The following is an 18,248-nucleotide window of genomic DNA, read 5'->3' as shown; positions in this document are numbered from 1 at the left end:
CAACATGGCTCGTCTCAACCTGACATGGCCTGGCCAAACAAAGGACAGTGGCTCAGTGGTAGAGCATCTGCTTGGTAAGCAGAAGGTCCCAGGTTCAATCCCTGGCATCTCCAACTAAAAAGGGTCCAGGCAAGTAGGCGTGAAAGACCTCAGCTTGAGACCCTGGAGAGCTGCTGCCAGTCTGAGTAGACAAGACTGACTTTGATGGACCCAGGGTCTGATTCAGTAGAAGGCAGCTTCATATGTTCAGTACCTCAAATTTATTTGGGGAGGGACGGTGGCTCAGTGGTAGAGCATCTGCTTGGAAAGCAGAAGGTCCCAGGTTCATATATCCCTTGGGGAGGGATGGTGGCTCAGTGCTGGAGAATCTGCTTGGTAAGCAGAAGGTCCCCGGTTCAATCCCCGGCATCTCCAACTAAAAAAGAGTCCAGGCAAGTAGGCATGAAAGACCTCCGCTTGAGACCCTGGAGAGCTGCTGCCAGTCTGAGTAGACAAGACTGACTTTGATGGACCGAGGGTCTGATTCAGTATAAGGCAGCTTCATATGTTCATATATGTTCATATGGCCTCATTCATGTCAGATCCGGCCCTCATAACAAATGAGTTTGACACCCCTGCTTTAACAAAAGACAAGCCTAACGAGATCCAGCCCCCGCCCCCCCCCCCCAATAAGTCACAGACAACTTGCAAGACGGGGTGACAGTTAATCAAATGAAACAAACCAAAGCAACAGCAATTTATGGGGACCCGTTGTGGTATGAGACATTCAGAAGGGGGGGTTGCCGTTCTCTGTCTCTGCACCGCAAACCCTGGACTTCCTTGGTGGTCTCCCAACCAAGCACTAATCATCACTGATCAGCTGAGAACTGATGAGTCTGGGCTAGGCTGAGCCACCTAGGTCAGGGCAGAAGATTCTCCCATTGCCGAAAAACCAGCGACGTAGGTTTGGAGAGAATTTTGTTGACATTTGGGACAAAGAGAAGAGAGGGATAGGAGCTGTGCCTCTGTTCCCTATGTTTGTCTCCTTCCCCAAACGTCCGATAGCAAAGTCACTTTAAATAAAAAGTAGAATGGGAGCTGCACTTTATTCTTAGACCGGATCCTTACCAACCCCCACCCTCCCTCAAGGTTTCCTTGTGGTGTACTGAAAAAAATTACCCAAACCCCATGATACTCACTCCCTATGTCCTTGCATGGATCTTTCTTTTGGGTGTGCCCCCTTAGACATGTGAGTCATCCAGTCACATACGATGCCAAGGCAAAACAGAATGATCTACCTCCTGAATCATAGAGATGGAAGAGACCTCCAGGGTCATCTAGTCCAACCCCCTGCACAATGCAGGAAACTCACAAACCCCTCCCCCTAAATTCACAGGATCTTCATTGCTGTCAGATGGCCATCTAGCCTCTGTTTAAAAACCTCCAAGGAAGGAGAGCCCACCACCTCCCGAAGAATCATAGAATCATATGAATCCTAGAAGAGTTGGAAGGGACCTCCAGGGTCATCTAGTCCAACCCCCTGCACAATGCAGGAAACTCACAAACACTTCCCTCTAAATTCACAGAATGGAGGGATGCAAAGGAAGAATGTGAGTCATCCAGTCACAAGGCAAAACAGAATGATCTACCCCCCTGAATGGAGGAATGCAAAGGCAGAATGGTGACTCCTGCAGAGACGTAACGGGCAGCCTCCTCCCCTCCCCCGGCAAGGAAGTTCTTCAGGCTCGTTCATTATTTGTTTCTCATCATTCAGGAACTGGGGTCTGCAGCTAGTTGTGGTGCCCCTTGTTGAGGGGCACCAAAAACATCATGAACCATCCCAGGGCTGTGGAGGGCCTGTGGCACAGTGAAGAGCCCCTGCATCACATGCAGAAGGTCACAGGTTCGAATCTCAGCATCCCCAGTAGATTCAGGACAGGCAAAAGGAAATGCTTCTTTACACAAGCAGCAATTAAAATGTGGAATTCACTGCCGGATGATGTTGTGAAAGGGGATTCATGGAGGAGAGGTCTATTAGTAAAAAGGAGGAGGAGGAGGAAGAGATTAGATTTATACCTCACCCTTCCCTTGGGAGCCTCAAACCAGCTTACAATCTCCTTCCCTTCCCCTCCCCACAACAGACACCCTGTGAGGCAGGTGGGGCTGAGAGAGCTCTGAGAGAATGGCTCTTGAGGGAACAACTCTGAGAGAACTGTGACTGACCCAAGGCCATCCAGCTGACTGCATGTGGAGAAGGAGCGGAGAATCAGACCTAGTTGCTCACTCAATGCACAGCAGCCAAGAAGGTCAGAGCGCCTGCTCCGGCTGCAACGCCACTGAGGATGTTCTCTGCAGCCGAGAATGAAACGTCTGGAAGAAAAACTTTCTCCAGTAGAACACGGCACTTGAGCCCGAAAGAGTCTACAAACCCTAAAGATCTAGTTCTCTCGGATTAGAGTAGACGCTCTTAACCACTACGCCAAACTGGCTGTCTACTACTGGCCGTGGCGACTGAGGGGAACCTGCACGTTCAGAGGCAGTGAACCTCTGAATCCCAGAACCGGGAGGCAACATCAGGGGAAGGCCTCAGCCAGTTTGGTGTCGTGGTTAAGTGTGCGGACTCGTATCTAGGAGAACTGGATTTGATTCCCCACACCTCCATTTGCACCTGCAGGAATGGCCTTAGGTCAGCCACAGCTCTCGCAGGAGTTGTCCTTGAAAAGGCAGCTTCTGTCAGAGCTCTCTCAGCCCCATTCACCTCACAGGGTGTCTGTTGTGGGGGGAAGAGGACACAGGAGATTGTAAACCGCTCTGAGTCTCTGATTGAGAGAGAAGGGCGGGGTATAAATCTGCCGTCTTCTTCTTCTTGTCCCTGTTGTTTGCCCTCCAGAGCCATTAGTTGGCCACTGGACTAGATGGCCCACTGGTCTGAACCAGCATGGCTCTTCTGATATGTCAGGGGCGGCCAACGGTAGCTCTCCAGATTTTTTTTGCCTACAACTCCCATCAGCCCCAGCATGGCCAATGGCTGGGGCTGATGGGAGTTGTAGGCAAAAAGCATCTGGAGAGCTACCATTGGCCACCCCTGATATGTCCTTTTTAGAACCAGGGAGTCGGAGACGTGAAAGATCTCGAGCGGAGATCCTGGAGAGCGGCTGCAACTCGGAGTAGACAAGCCTGGCCTTGATGGACCCAGGGTCTGATTCAGTCGAAGGCGGAATTAAGCAGAAGCTGCCTGATGCCCCTCCTTGTAATATTAAACCCATGAGCTGCTTCTCCCATCGTCCCCGCCCTTCCTCGGCCATGTGTTCTCTGTCTCTTGGAGAATAACAGCCTTGAATAAATCCAGACGGAACTTACTGTGTTTCCAATCAGAGCATCACGCTCACTCTGCACTAACCAAGTATCTTAGCCACGGGCTCTGGAGGGTTCAGGGTGAGCCAGGACTCCGTTCTGGGACAGGCAATGCCTCTGAGCACGTGCAGGGTGGGGCAGGGAGTGCCTGGTGGAACATCAGTCCCTTTTTTTTTGCCACTGATACCTGGAAGCAGGTGGAGTCCCTGTGGTGTGTCTGTACCCTCTTCTTCATCGTAGCTGCATTCGTCTGCAACAGCACAGCCAGGTTGGAGAAGTCAGACACGAAAGGAGCTTGGGCTCTCGCTGCATGACCTGAAAGCACTGGCATAGCACTGGGGCTCTGGTGTAATGCTGGTGTCCCCAGGTCGCACCGGAAGTGACATCATTAGGAAGTGACATCATTCAGCTCATCTTCCCCCTCCCTAAATCTTGTTGGTCTCTACGGACTTGGATCCAGCAAAATTGTGCGGTGTGCATAAGAACATAAGAGAAGCCATGTTACTTTTCTCCCACCCCTCCCCCAATACTTGACCCCCGCCAGTGTTATTTTTTTTTGAAAAAAAACAGATATTAAAGGTACCTTTAACTATCAAGAAAAAACAAAAATTGATAAAGAAAAGGATCCCCCCTTCAAAAGTTATATTCTTGTCTTAAAAGTCTTAATCATCAAAAATTGTCCAATGTCCTTTTATTTTCCACTCTTTTTCTACATATCTTCTGAATTTCTTCCACTCCCGATTAAAAAGTTCTAAATCGCAGTCTCTTAGTTTTCTTGTTAATTTGTCCATTTCACTCCATGACATAACTTTTATAGTCCAGTAAGATGTGGGGTAGAATGATGTGTTTTTTTTTTTAATCTTAAGCTTTTTATAAGTTGTAGATATAGTTCTACTACCATATGTTACTAATAAAATTGTTTATACATAAAAAGAGAAGCCATGTTAGAGCAGGCCAATGGCCCATCCAGTCCAACACTCTGTGTCACATAAGAACATAAGAGAAGCCATGTTGGATCAGGCCAATGGCCCATCCAGTCCAACACTCTGTGTCACGTAAGAACATAAGAGAAGCTGTAGTGTATCGGACTCAGCGCAAGCGCCGCGCGACCCGAGCCACCCTCGGGTCGCCGTGCGCAGCGCGGGAAAAGCCACTGCCAATCCTGACCAAGGGCGGGAAGTTTGACTGGCCAGGATTGGGCTGGCCAGCGAAGGGGATGTTCCGGGAGGCATGTATATATTAGCGGACCCGGCCGCGTGTTCTCAGTTGCGTGTGATGTACTAGCCAATAAAGACCTATGCCTTCACCACGTCTCGTCTCCCAGTACATTACACTGGCGACGAGGATGGGATCTAGATAGGTCCGGCCGCCCCGAGGGGAACCTGACCGGGCCGGAGACGAGGAAGGCGTGAGACCGCAGGATCGCACAGCCCGCCGCCACCATGGCGAACTCTACAGTAACGACGGGCCATCTTGCGGAATTCAACCCGGAGCACCCCGAGAGATGGGAGACCTACACAGAAAGGGTCGAGTGCTACCTGCGGGCGAACCTGATCGAAGATGACGACAGGAAGAGAGACGTCCTGCTGAGCGTCTGTGGAGAAGAAACTTTCGAGATCGCAAGAGGCCTCTCCGCTCCAGCTAAGCTGACCGAGAGGACCTACCGGGAAGTCGTGAGACTCCTCACGGGCCACTTTTCGCCCCAACCGTCCATCGTCGCCCGCCGATTCCTCTTCCACAAGAGGGACCAAAAGTCGGGGGAGACAGCGGCGGTCTACCTGGCGGCCCTGCGACAGATCGCCGGGAACTGCAATTTTGACAAAAGGGACGAAGCCCTGAGGGACCGTTTCGTCTGGGGCCTCCGAGACGAACGACTGCAGCAGAAGCTCTTCGCTAAGGAGGAGCTCACGCTACAACAAGCCTTCAACGAGGCGACGGCGTTCGAGAGGGCCACCAAGGCGTTCGGCCAGCCACGCGGCGAAGCAGTCCACCAAGGGGAAACAGAGCTGGAAGACCGAGCAGAGGAAGAAGCGTTTCAGCTCCGGAGGCCTCAGAGAACGGACACACGGGCCCCCGCGAGACAACGAGCGACGGAGAGGGCCACCGCCACCACCGGTTCCAGGTGCGCCAGCTGCGGCGACCCCCACGAGCGACGGGACTGCCCGTACCGCAACCTGGACTGCCGCAGCTGCGGAAAGACAGGCCACATCGCCCGGGCTTGCCGGGCCAAGAACAGCCGCCGCCAACCGTCAGCGCATCACGACTCCCTGGACACACACACGACGGCATCCACCAGTCTGCAGGTATTGAACTTGCCCCTCTCGGCCCCAGACAAGGTCAAAATGTCGGTCCTAATCGAGGGCGCCCCCTGCATCATGGAAGTAGACTCGGGTTCCTCCATCTCTATCATTTCGGAGGAAACCCTCAAGAAACTATGTCCCCGCCGCCGCATCCAAACGAGGCCAGCGGACTTCGTACTGAGGGACTTTCAGAAGAACCCAGTACACATCGTGGGGTGGGCCCGGGTGCATGTAGAAAGAGGGGGTTTTAGGGGGCCCCTAGACATCCTAGTGGTCAAGCGCCAACTGACCACACTTCTCGGGTTGGCGTGGTTCAATCCACTGGGGATCCAGCTGGTGGGGGTGGACCAATTGCAGGCCAGCAATTTCGACGGGGTCTGCCGGGAGTTCCCCGAGGTCTTCGACGGGTCCTTGGGGAGCTACAAGGGTCCGCCCATCACCTTACCGATAGACCCAATGGTCAGGCCCATAAGGCTTAAAGCGAGGCGCGTCCCGTTCGCCCTTAAGCCTAAAATAGAGGCAGAACTGGACCGCCTAACAGCCCAGGGCGTCCTAGAACCGGTAACGTATGCGGAATGGGAGACCCCCATAGTAACGCCAGTCAAACCCAACGGGGAGGTTAGGATCTGCGCCGACTACAAGTGCACGATCAATAAGGCGCTGCAAGACAACCCCTACCCAGTCCCGGTGGTTAGCCACGTCCTAGCAGCACTAGCCGGGGCGAGGGTTTTTGGAAAGCTGGACTTAGCACAAGCATACCAGCAACTGCCGGTCGACGCTAAGACAGCGGAGGCGCAGACGATCGTGACCCACAGGGGCGCGTTCAGGGTTAAACGGCTGCAGTTCGGGGTCAGTGTAGCTCCGGGGATATTCCAGAGCATAATGGACTCTCTCTTGAAAGGGATCCCCGGAGTTCAACCCTTCTTTGACGACGTTTTAATCGCCGCCCCCACCGAAGGAGAGTTCAGCTGCCGCCTGCGTGAGGTCCTCAGACGGTTCCAAGCGGCGGGGCTGCGAGTCAAAAAGGAGAAATGTTTGTTGGGTGTTCCGCGAGTGGAGTTCCTGGGGTTCGCCGTGGACGCGGCTGGAATTCACCCGACGGCGGACAAGACCAGGGCCATAGTCCAGGCCCCTGCCCCCAAATGCAAGGCAGAACTACAGAGTTTTTTAGGATTATTGAACTTTTATCATGCATTCCTGCCACACAAAGCCGCCGTGGCGGAACCGTTGCACCGCTTGTTAGATAAACAGGCCCCGTGGGTCTGGGGTAAACGCCAAGCCGCGGCGTTCCAGGCAGTGAAAGACCTCTTGGTCTCTAACGCGGTACTTCATCACTACGATGAAAACCTACCCCTGATCCTGGCTTGCGACGCCTCCCCCTACGGAGTAGGAGCGGTCTTAGGGCACCAACTCCCGGACGGGAGAGAGGCGCCGATCGCTTACTACTCCCGGACTCTGTCCCCTGCCGAGCGGAACTACGCCCAGATCGATAAGGAGGCCCTGGCGATCGTGGCGGGGGTGCAAAAGTTCAATGACTACCTCTACGGTAGGCGTTTCACCATCGCCACTGACCACAAGCCGCTCCTCGGCCTCCTAGCCCCCGATCGTCAGACCCCCCAGATTCTGTCTCAGAGGGTTTTAAGGTGGAACCAGTTCCTGAATTCATACACTTACGCTCTGATACACCGCCCCGGTAAAGCAATGGGTCACGCAGATGCCCTCAGCCGCCTGCCGCTACCCACAACGGACCCAGATCCCGCCCCGGCACACGGGGTGATGCTCATTGAGTCGCTCCCCGAGCGCCCACTGCACGCGGACGAGGTGGCTCGGGCGACTGGGAGAGACCGCATCCTCGCACGGGTCAGGGACTGGGTGGGAAGGGGGTGGCCCTCGGGCAAGGTGGAAGAAGCATTTCGGCCGTTCGCGTCCAGGAAGGACGAGCTATCGACACACAAGGGGTGCATACTCTGGGGGAGCCGGGTGGTGGTGCCCCCCCCCTGCGCAGACAGGTATTGGAGGATCTCCACGAGACCCACCCGGGCATCGTGAGAATGAAAGCCCTGGCCCGGAGCTACGTGTGGTGGCCGGGCATGGATGAGGAAATAGAGGGGTGGGTAAGAAGGTGCCAACCATGCCAGGAGTCCAGACCCAATCCGCCGTCCGCCCCGGTCCACAGGTGGGAGTCGAACGGGCGGCCGTGGTCCCGCCTCCATGTGGATTTCGCGGGGCCGTATCAGGGCCAGATCTTCTTTATACTTGTGGACGCATATACAAAATGGCTAGAGGTAATCCCGGTGGCCTCGACCTCCACCGCAGCAGCAGTCAGGGCGCTCAGAAGGGTCCTCTGCACACACGGGATCCCTGACACCCTGGTGACGGACAACGGCACGGCATTCACCTCCCGGGAATTCCGGGAGTTCACCGACCGGTACCTCATAAGGCACATAAGGTCCGCCCCATTCCATCCAGCCACCAACGGCCAGGCGGAGCGCATGGTGCGGACCACCAAAGAGGCCCTTGGCCGTATAGTACATGGGGATTGGGACCACCGCCTCTCAGCATTCCTGTTCCACAACAGGATCACCCCAAACCCTGTAACCGGTTTCAGCCCCGCAGAACTGCTCATGGGGAGGAAACTGACCACTCGTCTTGATAGGCTACACCCGGACCGGGCGCCGGATGTCCGCGGGTCCCCCGAGGTCCGGGAAGCAGTGAGAGGATTCTTTCCGGGCGACCCAGTGTATGCGAAAAACTTCGCAAGCGGCCCCGAGTGGTTGGCGGGAAGGGTTCTGAGGGTAACAGGCTCCCGGTCATACGAGGTAACCACCGCCGGAGGCCAGGTGCTGAGGCGGCACATCGACCAGCTGCGCCGCCGCACCCTACCCGAGGAGGCAGAAGAGGCAGAGAGTAGGGAACCGCCAGCAACAGAACCGCCAGAAGGGGCCCCGCCAATACAGGAGCTACCCACGTACGAGGCCCCGGCAGCCGCGGGACCAGAACCGGAGCCAGCACCCGACCCGGGCCGGCAACAGCCAGAAACGGCGCCACCCACGTTGGGATCGGGCCCCACACCAACGGCAACCCCGAGGAGATCAACACGGGAACGCAGGACGCCAGCGTACCTACAGGACTATGTAGTTTAAACTAGGAGGGGAGGAGTGTAGTGTATCGGACTCAGCGCAAGCGCCGCGCGACCCGAGCCACCCTCGGGTCGCCGTGCGCAGCGCGGGAAAAGCCACTGCCAATCCTGACCAAGGGCGGGAAGTTTGACTGGCCAGGATTGGGCTGGCCAGCGAAGGGGATGTTCCGGGAGGCATGTATATATTAGCGGACCCGGCCGCGTGTTCTCAGTTGCGTGTGATGTACTAGCCAATAAAGACCTATGCCTTCACCACGTCTCGTCTCCCAGTACATTACAGAAGCCATGTTGGATCAGGCCACTGGCCCCTCCAGTCCAACACTCTGTGTCACGTAAGAACATAAGAGAAGCCCTGTTGGATCAGACCAATGGCCCCTCCAGTCCAACACTCTGTGTCACATAGGAACATAAGAGAAGCCATGTTGGATCAGACCAATGGCCCATCCAGTCCAACACTCTGTGTCACATAAGAACATAAGAGAAGCCATGTTGGATCAGGCCAACGGCCCATCCAGTCCAACATTCTGTGTCACATAAGAACATAAGAGAAGCCATGTTGGATCAGGCCAACGGCCCATCCAGTCCAACACTCTGTGTCACGTAAGAACATAAGAAAAGCCATGTTGGATCAGGCCAATGGCCCATCCAGTCCAACACTCTGTGTCACGTAAGAACATAAGAGAAGCCAAGTTGGATCAGGCCAATGGCCCCTCCAGTCCAACACTCTGTCACATAAGAACATAAGAAAAGCCATGTTGGATCAGGCCAATGGCCCATCCAGTCCAACACTCTGTGTCACATAAGAACAGAAGAGAAGCCATGTTGGATCAGGCCAATGGCCCATCCAGTCCAACACTCAGTGTTACACAGTGGCCAAAAATCCCAGGCACCATCAGCAGGTCCACCAGTGGGGCTAGAAGCCCTCCTACTGTGCCCCCCCCAGCACCAAGAATACAGAGCATCACTGCCCCAGACATAAGAGCATAAGAGAAGCCATGTTGGATCAGGCCAATGGCCCCTCCAGTCCAACACTCTGTGTCACACAGTGGCCAAAAAAACCAGATGCCATCAGAAGGTCCATCAGTGGAGCCAGAACACCAGAAGTCATCACACTGTTCCCCACCCCTCCAAGCATCAAGAATACAGAGCACCACTGCCCCAGACAGAGAGTTCCATCAATACCCACAGTGACTAATAACCACTGATGGACCTCTGCTCCAGATGTTTATCCAATCCCCTCTTGAAGCTGTCTGTGCTTATAGCTGCCACCACCTCCTGTGGCAGTGAATTCCTTTTATCCGTTCTAACCCGACTGCTCCACAATTTCATGGAGAGTCCACGAGTTCTTAGAATCATAGAGTTGGAAGGAATCTCTAGGGTCATCTAGTCCAACCCCCTGCACAATGCAGGAAACTCACAAACACTTCCCCCTAAATTCACAGGATCTTCATTGGTGTCAGATGGCCATCTAGCCTCTTTTTAAAAACCTCCAAGGAAGGAGAGCCCACTGCCTCCCGAGGAAGCCTGTTCCACTGAGGAATCACTGTCAGGAAGTTCTTCCTAATGTTGAGCCGGAAACTCTTTTGATTTAATTTCAACCCATTGGTTCTGGTCCTACCTTCTGGGGCCACAGAAAACAATTCCACACCATCCTCTATATGACAGCCCTTCAAGTACTTGAAGATGGTGATCATATCACAGCCACCTCCTCTCCAAGCTAAATATGCCCAACTCCTTCAGCCTTTCTTCATAGGACTTGGTCTCCAGACCCCTCACCATCTTCGTCGCCCTCCTCTAGACCCATTCCAGCTTGTCTAGATCCTTCTTAAAATGTGGTGCCCAAAACTGAACACAGTACTCCAGGTGAGGTCTTACCAGAGCAGAGGAAAGCGATACCATCACATCATGTGATCTGGACACTATACTTCCGTTGATGCAGCCCAAAATTGCATTTGCCTTTTTAGCCACCGCATCACACTGTTGGCTCATGTTCAGCATATGGTCCGCTAAGACCCCTAGATCCTTTTCGCACATACTACTGCTAAGACAAGTCTCCCCCATCCTATAACCATGCCTTGGATTTTTCCTACCGAAATGCAGAACTTTACATTTATCCCTGTTAAAATTCATTTTATTGATTTTAGCCCAGTTTTCCAGCCTGTCAGGGTCATCCTGTATCCTGTTTCTGTCTTCTTCTGTGTTTGCAACCCCTCCCAATTTAGTATCATCTGCAAATTTAATAAGCGTTCCCTCTGTTCCTTCATCTTGTATTCCTTCATTCTTGTATTGTGAGAAAGGGGATATGAGCTCTTACCCTCTTGCTGCCCACCTCTTCACTGTATCTCCTCAACCCAGCGCCCCCTCGAGTGCACTGCTTCAAACTCCAGCTCCGGCCCACCCGGCAAGAGGAGGAGGAGAGGCACTCCCCCTTGCTTGCAGTGTATAGCTGGGACAGCTGCAACTTTTGTGGGACACTTGTTGGTCTCCATAAAACGTTCGGTTGGACACCATCGGACATGGAGCGCTGGAACAGATGAGTGCCGAGGTCCTCGTTTGCCTACAGCATCCAAAAGACTCGGGCGAAGCCCTGAATGGGTCATTGCCGATGTTCCCTCTAGGCTGTGGAGTTCTGTGAGCAAAAATTCAACTTCGTGAGCTCCTGGCATGAAAGTTGCGAGCTCTCCCTTCTTTGGAGGTTTCTAAGCAGAAGCTAGGCGGCCATCTGACAGCAATGCTGATCTTGTGAATTTAGGAGGAGGTGTTTGTGAGTTTCCTGCATTGTGCAGGAAGAAAGAGCCCGTGGCGCAGGGGGGTACAGCTGCGGTACCGCAGTCCAAGCTCTCTGCTCACGACCTGAGTTTGATCCCCGGCAGAAGCTGGGTTCAGGTAGCAGGTGTCAGGTCTGCTATAATTTCTGTGTGCAGCTAAGTTACTTCTTTGGTTCAGGAAAAGGATCCTGGGTAAAACCACACTGTATGCCAATGCTGCTAGCTCGGACTCTCCGCTCCCCCCTCCCACCCTTTGTTATGTAGCAATGCTTTGAAATGGGAATATGGGAACAAGATTGTAGAGCCTTCTCAGAGGAGCGTGGGGGGGAAGCTGGTGCCAAGAAGACGCCCAAGGCCGACACAAACCTGAGAACGAAATAGTAACATCAATGTGTGAAAGTGCCCTGCATAGAGTGCCCCTCCCTTAAGAATCCTTTTGATGTATACCTTATACGATTGCTTTGTTTGTACACTCGCCAGTCTTTCAACCTCGTTCTATAGTCCAACAACATGTTACAATAAACTAGAAACTTTTATCAAAAAGGTCTCGTTATTGAAACGTCAGACTTGACAGCAGGCTCCAGGTTGACTCAGCCTTCCGTCCTTCTGAGGTCGGTAAAAGGAGTCCCAGCTCACAGCGGGGAAAGTGTAGAGGACTGGGGAAAGGCAATGGCAAACCACCCCGTAAAAAGTCTGCCGTGGAAACGTTGTGATGCAACGTCACCTCAGAGTCGGAAACGACTGGACTACCTTTACCTTTATTTGTGAGTTTCCCGCATAGTGCAGGGGGTTGGACTAGATGACCCTGGGGATCCCTTCCAACTCTATGATTCTATGAGCTACTGCATGAATTAGTTTGCTCTAGGGCCATTTTGTCACCACACCAAGTAAATTTGGACTCGTGGGCCACCGTACCAAAAAGGTTGGGAAACGCTGCTCTAGAAAGCAGGAAGACTCCACCAGCAATTTCCGGCCTGGGCTCCCCAACTACTCATTTAGCAAAGACATTCTACCTCTGGAAGTGGAGGGCACAAGTATCCATTGTGACTGGTAGCCCAGTGATCCATGAATTTGCCCCCTCCCCTTTCAATGCCTTCCAAGTTGGTGGCCTGGACCACAGCTCGTGGCAGCTTGTTCCACAAATTAACTGTACGCTGTGTGAAGCACTTCTTTGCGTCTGGCCTCAATATCCCACCATTTCAGCTTCAGTGGATAACTCCACGTTGTAGTATTAGGGGAAGAAGAAGAAGAACATAGATATATACCCCGCCCTTCTCTCTGAATCAGAGTCTCAGAGTGGCTTACAATCTCCCATATCTACTCGCCCCACAACAGACACCCTGTAAGGTGGGTGGGGCTGAGAGGGCTCTCCCAGCAGCTGCACTTTCAAGGACAACTTCTGCGAGAGCGATGGCTGACCCAAGGCCATTCCAGCAAGTGCAAGTGGAGGAGTGGGGAATCAAACCCGGTTCTCCCAGAAAAGAGAGCTGTGGCTGACCCAGGGCCATTCCAGCAGGTGCAAGTGGAGGAGTGGGGAATCAAACCCAGTTATCCCAGATAAGAGAGCTGTGGCTGACCCAAGGCCATTTCAGCAGGTGCAAGTGGAGGAGGGGGGAATCAAACCCGGTTCTCCCAGATAAGAGAGCTGTGGCTGACCCAAGGCCATTTCAGCAGGTGCAAGTGGAGGAGTGGGGAATCAAACCCGGTTCTCCCAGATAAGAGAGCTGTGGCTGACCCAAGGCCATTCCAGCAGCTGCAAGTGGAGGAGTGGGGAATCAAACCCGGTTCCCCCAGATAAGAGAGCTCTGGCTGACCCAAGGCCATTCCAGCAGCTGCAAGTGGAGGAGTGGGGAATCAAACCCGGTTCTCCCAGATAAGAGCTCTGGCTGACCCGAGGCCATTTCAGCAGCTGCAAGTGGAGGAGTACGGAATCAAACCCGATTCTCCCAGATAAGAGAGCTATGGCTGACCCAAGGCCATTCCAGCAGCTGCAAGTGGAGGAGTGGGGAATCAAACCCGGTTCTCCCAGATAAGAGAGCTATGATAAGGAGCTATGATACCCAGATAAGGAGTGGGGAATCAAACCCGGTTCTCCCAGATAAGAGAGCTCTGGCTGACCCGAGGCCATTTCAGCAGCTGCAAGTGGAGGTGTGGGGAATCAAACCCAGTTATCCCAGATAAGAGAGCTATGGCTGACCCAAGGCCATTCCAGCAGCTGCAAGTGGAGGAGTGGGGAATCAAACCCGGTTCTCCCAGATAAGAGAGCTGTGGCTGACCCGAGGCCATTTCAGCAGCTGCAAGTGGAGGTGTGGGGAATCAAACCCGGTTCTCCCAGATAAGAGAGCTCTGGCTGACCCGAGGCCATTTCAGCAGCTGCAAGTGGAGGTGTGGGGAATCAAACCCAGTTATCCCAGATAAGAGAGCTATGGCTGACCCGAGGCCATTCCAGCAGCTGCAAGTGGAGGAGTGGGGAATCAAACCCGATTCTCCCAGATAAGTGAGCTGTGGCTGACCCGAGGCCATTCCAGCAGCTGCAAGTGGAGGAGTGGGGAATCCAACCCGGTTCTCCCAGATAAGAGAGCTCTGGCTGACCCAAGGCCATGCCAGCAGGTGCAAGTGGAGGAGTGGGGAATCAAACCCGGTTCTCCCAGATAAGGGTCCGCGTACTTAATCACTACACCACACTGGTTCTTGATATGGCGAAGAGAAATTTTGCTCCCTCTCCCATAACAAAAGCTTGCAATGGACAAGAAATCTGATCATTGGAAGGGGAGCTGGGCCCCTGCTGGCCTGGGAGGAAAGGGAAGTCCACCTGCTGCCAAAATGGCCTGGCGGAGAGATCTCTCAGTGGCGCAAAGAAGCCGATCGAAGGCGATGAAAGCTCTCTGCAGCAGAGTTATGTCACAGCCTATAAACAGGGGCTGCCGCCGTGTGACGAGAGGTCAGGGGCCGCGCTTTGCTCCATGCTGTTAACGTGCGACCCACCCAATCGTCTCCTATCTCCTGTAGCTCTGGGGGAACAAAGCCCTCGAAACCTCTGCCAAGAGGCCGCAGGGTACCAATCTGCTTGTGCTAGCTGTGAGGGGAGGCTGACGTGCTCAAGCTCTTTGCAGCTTGCGCGGCGTGCCGCTGACGCCTTGACCGTTTGGGAGCTCGGAGGTGCCTCTTGATATAGCCTTATAATTCTAAGATGACTTGACTCCTGCTTTGTTCTGCCGCTTCAGACCAACACGGTCGGCTGTCTGGAGCTATGAAATTGTTAAAACCACTGCAACGGGTTGTCCATACTCTTAATCCAAAGAGGATCGTTTCTACGTAGGGTGGCTGTTTTCAAAATGTTTTTGAGGAAAGGTCATTTTTGGTCATTGGGATATCACATGAGGCAGGTGGGGCTGAGAGAACCCTGAGAGAACCGGGACTGGCCCAAGATCATTCAGCAGGTGCATGTAGAGGAGTGGGGGGACTCAAACCCAGTTCTCCAGATTAGACTCTGCCGTTCTTAACCACTGCACCGAGCCGGCTGACTCCTGGAGCCTGGGGCAAAGCAGGATCTTAAGCAGAGGCCCTGGAGGAAGCCGAATCAAGGGCGCCCCCTCTGGTGTTGGGGGGCACTGCAGGTGGGCTTACCAGGTACCTGCAAATGGCAGGCAAACTCCCAGCGATGCTTTTCAATGCCCACCAACTCCCATCTGGTCAGTGGGTGGAAGCAGACTGGCAAAACAGAGCTAAGGGTGGGCCTGCAAGCGGGGGTTAGCAGCCTATGGGTTTACCTGGGCTATACCCACAGTGCTAGAATACGTGCTCTGCATTCAGAAGATCCCGAGTTCCATTTTAGGCATCCCCAGCAACAAGTGATCTCAAGCCACAAAGCTGAGAAAGACCTAAGACTCTTGACAGACAGTCAATGCAACACAATTACTGCCGTGGGCTCTAGGCTGGGAAATTCCTGGAGATCTGGGGCTGGATCCTGGGGAGGACTGGGTTTGGGGAGGGAGGGACTTCAGCGGGGTGTACTGTCAGAGAATCCACTCTCCAGAGCAGACGTTTTCTCCAAGAGAACTGACCTCTGCCGTGTGGAAATCAGCTACAATTCTGGGAGATCTCCAGGCCACACCTGGAGGCTGGCAACTCTGTGTGGTGCTTTCTCTCCAACGCTGGGGTTAGCTTTGAATTGTTGTTGTTCAGTCGCACAGTCGAGTCCGACTCTTTGCGACCCCCTGGACCGAGTCACGCCGGGCCCTTCTGTCTTCCACCATCCTCCGAAGTCTGCTCAAATTCAGGTTAGTTACATCAGTAACGCTGTCCAGCCATCTCCTCTTTTGCCGTCCCCTTCTTCTTTTGTCTTCTGTCTTTCCCAGCATCAGGGTCTTCTCCAGTGAGGGCTCCCTTCTCATTGGGTGGCCAAAGTATTGGAGCTTCAGCTTCAGCATCTGACCTTCCAGGGAACAGTCTGGGTCGATTTCCCTTAGGACTGACTGATTGGATCTTCTTGCAGTCCAAGGGACTCTCAAGAGTCTTCTCCAGCACCACATCTCAAAAGCATCTCTTCTTCTGCGCTCGGCCCTTCTACGGCCCAACAAAAGGGAAGCCCCATGTTTGCATCTGAGCAAGTAGGTCACCGCTAATCAGTGTTCCTTCTAAGCTGAGTTAGCTCACAGTTTTTTAGCCTCTGGCTCACATATTTTTGTCTTAGCTCAGGAAAAATGGCCCCAGAGCAAGCTAATTTATGCAGTCGCTCACGAAGTAGAATTTTCGCTCACAAGACTCCACAGCTTAGAGCAGGGGTGGCAAACTCATTTGTTATGAAGGCCGGATCGGACATAAATGAGACCCGGACGGGCGATTTAAGATTAGGTAGCAAAGATAAAAGAGCCCCGTGGCGCAGAGTGGTAAAGCCGCAGTACTGCAGTCCGAACTCTCTGCTCACGACCTGAGTTCGATCCCGGCGGAAGCTGGTTTCAGGTAGACGGCTCAGGTTGACTCAACTTTCCATCCTTCCGAGGTCGGTCCAATGAGGACCCAGCTTGCTGGGTGGAAAGGGTAGAGGACTGGGGAAGGCAATGGCAAACCACCCCGTAAAAAGTCTGCCGTGAAAACGTTGTGAAAGCAACGTCACCCCAGAGTCGGAAACGACTGGTGCTTGCACAGGGGACTTACCTTTACCTCTTAGCAGAGATAAATCTTTTAAAGGACACCGACAAACATGACTAAAGTTTCTTTAAATACTTTAAACATTAGTACTTGTTGGTCTTTCTTTGTATTTCTCCTGTGAGATCCAGGGAACTGGGCAAAGGAAGCTCTGGCTCTTTCCTTCCTTCCTTCCCCAGGGGACCAGGAGAGGGAGGAGCCTCAGCCAATGGAGGAAATTGAGGTTTTGCTCTGTAGCTCCTGTGCGATTCAGCAAGCCTTGTAAAGCAAGCCAAGATGCAGAAGGAAGCAGACAAGAGACAGTTGCTCAGGGGCCTGATGGGAGCCCTCGGGGGGGCCCGATTCTGCCCCTGGGCTGCATGTTTGACACCCCTGGCTTAGAGGGAGTATTGCAGCTGATGCGACAGGATTCTGCTCTCAGCATGTGGATCCTTCTCCACCTCTTCGCTAGTCTTTGTGCTGCAGGATCTGGTGACCCGGTCTCCTCCTCCCCTCGAAAGTTAAAGCAGAACTGAAGTCACAAGGCAAAATAGCTGCTGCCGAAACAGCTGAATTCAATGCTGAGAATTAGATACAGAGAGGAAAGCGGGTCAAGCCAGGGGCCTGGGAAGACAGACAGCACTTTTTAAAAATAATAATCTTTGTTCCGGCGGTAGGTGAGGAATGCACGCAACAGGCTCGCGCGCGTGCACACGGTGTGACGCAGCCGGAGCTCGCTGCCTATCCCTCCTCAATTCTGTGGTGGGGCTAGTCCACCCACAGAGAGCAAGGGATGCATCTAGGGCAAGGTCATTTAGAAGGTCACCAGGCCCGCTAGTTCCAGGAGGAGGAGGAGAAAACGAGGCTTTGAGGCTGGGAGTGAAGCTCCTCAGGAAATGCTCTGTAGCCACAAGCCAGGAATAGTTCAGACCGGAGGCTGTGTTCCCCCTTCCCAAAAGGGAAGTGGGGGGGGAAAAACACAAGTTGCCAGAGGAATCACACACCTACAGGAAGTATGAGCAAAGGGAAGGAGAGGAGGCAGAGGGCGTGGATCAGAGGCTGCCAATCTCAGAGGGAAGGCTGCATGCAGAAACCTGCACCAAGAGAACATAGAATCATAGAGGTGGAAGGGACCTCCAGGGTCATCTAGTCCAACCCCCTGCGCAATGCGGGAAATTCGCAAATACCTCCCCCTAAATTCACAGGATCCTCATTGCTGTCAGATGGCCATCTAGCCTCTTTTTAAAAACCTCCAAGCAAGGAGAGCCCACCACCTCCTGAGGAAGCCTGTTTCGCTAAGGAATCGCTCTAACGGTCAGGAAGTTCTTCCTAATGTTGAGCCGGAAACTCTTCTGAATTAATTTCAACCCACTGATTTAATTTCAACCCACTGGCCACACAAAACAATTCCACTCCATCTTCTATATGACAGCCCTTCAAGTACTTGAAGATGGTCATCGTATCACCTCTCAGCCACCTCCTCTCCAGGCTAAACATTCCCAGTTCCTTCAACCTTTCCTCATAGGTCTCCAGACCCCTCACCATCTTCATCGCTCTCCTCTGGACCCGTTCCAGCTGGTC

This window comes from Heteronotia binoei, chromosome 21 (genome assembly GCF_032191835.1).
Source record: "Heteronotia binoei isolate CCM8104 ecotype False Entrance Well chromosome 21, APGP_CSIRO_Hbin_v1, whole genome shotgun sequence".
Classification (NCBI taxonomy): Eukaryota; Metazoa; Chordata; class Lepidosauria; order Squamata; family Gekkonidae; genus Heteronotia; species Heteronotia binoei.
Note: the sequence above shows the minus strand (reverse complement) of the source record.